We start from the raw sequence: 2,559 nt of genomic DNA, 5'->3' as shown, positions 1-2,559 counted from the left end.
TTCTGAATGTTTTCGACTAATAAGTCTTATCACATATTGCTTCTTAGTTGTTTATTTGACTAATACATCAATTCTTTGAGAAATATGTGGTGGATCAAGAAGGTGAGTATGTGTATTGAAATGCTTGTGAATACTTACTGTCATGATCCGTATGAAGTTGCTAAGCTTCATGATCCGTATGAAGTTGGTAAGCTTCATGATCAGTATGAAGTCACCTGTGTGTTTGGGGATCGTCATGACAAATATGAACTCATTTGTGTCAATTAATGAGCTTCGTGACCCGTATGAAGTTATGTAGGTGTTGATAAGCTTCATGACCCATATGAAGTCGGTAAACTTCATGATCAGTATAAAATCACCTATGTGTGTTGGCGATCTTCATGATAAGTATGAACTCATTCGTGTATATTAATGAGTTTCATGACTCGTGTGAAGTTACATGTATGTGTCGGTAAGCTTCATGACCCGTATGAAGTTGGTAAGGTCCATGACTGGTATGAACTCATCTATATATATCAGTGAGCTTCATGGCCAATATGAAGTTGATCACATGTTAGTGATCTTCATGACAAAGATGAATTTATCTATGTTTATGTGTAAGCTTCATGATCAGTAGGGAATAAATATCCCCCGTTTATAATGGTGAGCCACTACGATAATGTGTGTACGTCAGGAGAATATCTCATTTGCTTGTATTTGAGTGGATGATGTTAAGCATTGTCATTGAGTTCCATCGATGTGAGAAGATAAAATAATTACTCCTGCTTTGTCTTATATGAGTATTTTGTATTTGTCTTGAACTTACGCTGTTTGTTGATGCCAGGTGAAGTGATAAAATGATTCTTCTAACTTAAAGGTAGAGATTTCATTTACTAGGTTTCGGCTCATTCCTTTATTTTTCAGCTTGTAGGATAGTCCCCTGAATAGGGCGGTGGAGGAACAAGATGATGCTTGAAGCCATCAACCCTTGAGTTGGATGGTGACTCGCTTTTGGGCTAATGTGGGAGTAGAGGCGCTAGTTGACCCGACCCTCTTCCTAAAACTTTGGTGTTTTGTATTTTGCTTGGACAATGTAGTAAAGTTGTTGACACTGATGTCTAATATAAATAAAGAGGTCTATGTACTTTAACTACACTCGTGCGATTTTCTTGTATGAGATTTTGTTGGAGAAATTTTATTGAACTTCCGTATGCGTTATTATAATTATGAATTATAATTGGTCATTACACATGTTGTGTGTAACGTTTTGGTGCGTCATAGCATATATGTACCGTTGGCTGTTTGTTTGTAAAACAAACAAAATAGTACTTTTCCTTGTTCTACATAGGAAAGTTTTGATTGTGCGGGCCACTATATTAGTGTGGATGTCTTCTGACTTGTTCAATTGAAAACGATGGGCTATGGGCTAAATCTCACTTTACTCGCGTGCGAGTGCGCGATTTTGGCACGATAATTTGGCGCACTTAACACTTTGCACGCTTGCGCGCTCGCGGATCATAATTAGCACTATTCCTCATTTGTTATTTTTTATTTATTAAATTTCGAATTTATTATTACATAATAATTGCTTTGTCCTATTAAAATAGTGTGATTGTTCGCAATAAAGTGGTGGTTATTTTTTATTAATTAATTTCGAATTTTATTATTTTGCCTAACTGTTATTAGGCGCTCTTACAACCTTTGGAAGAAGTGTGTATATTCGGACATAACTACTTCACCTTTGGAAGATTATGTCTTTTCGGACATAACTTCTTCATCATTGAAAGGTTGTATTTGTTCAAAGATTATTTTTTAGAATTTATAAAATTCGGAATACTAAAATAATAAGCTAATAATATTTTATTTTATTATTATTGTAATCCGAATTTTTATTTTTAATATGTCTTTTGAGAAGGCATCTTTTGACAATGCAACTTCTCCCGAAAGGTTGCATTTGGTTCAAAGAGAATGAAATATATATTCATATTTTTCAAGTCTCTTTTCACTTACTTTTGATACTTCTTTCTTAAAAATTATACAACCATCTTTTCTAATTGTTTCCCTTGAGAGATCATAGAGAAATACTAGAATTGCTATCTGGTATTCTCATTGAGACTTTGTTGTATCTCGAAGGCTTTTTGCTAGTAACCAGTAGCAATGTTGTGGGGCAAATAATTTCTTAAAGAGAGTGTTATCGCGCCTTAAAGTCCGATTCCATTATCTTCCCATTCCGTTTCATGTGTACATTTATCCCAACAATTTTAAGGAATTCTTTGTTCAACAATAGAGTCAGAGTCAATCAAAGTAACGAATCAAGACATGGTCAAACTGAACCGGTTCGGTGAGAACAACTTTGCTCGTTGGAGGGACAAGATGATGTTCCTTCTCACTGCCTTGAAAATTTCCTACATTATGAATCCCAATCCGAAGCCTATAGAGGATCCAAAGCCTACTATTGAAGGGGGACAACCAAGTGCAGAATCTATTGAAGGGGACAATACAGAGAGAAAGAAACGTGAAGAGGATGATTGCTCTATCGTGGGCATATTCTGAACACACTATCCGATCGACTGTATGACT

The sequence above is a fragment of the Syzygium oleosum genome, unplaced genomic scaffold, assembly GCF_021117445.2.
Source record: "Syzygium oleosum isolate NSW1041296 unplaced genomic scaffold, Sole_v2.1 Sole_v2.15, whole genome shotgun sequence".
Taxonomy (NCBI): Eukaryota; Viridiplantae; Streptophyta; class Magnoliopsida; order Myrtales; family Myrtaceae; genus Syzygium; species Syzygium oleosum.
This window is presented reverse-complemented; position numbering follows the sequence as displayed.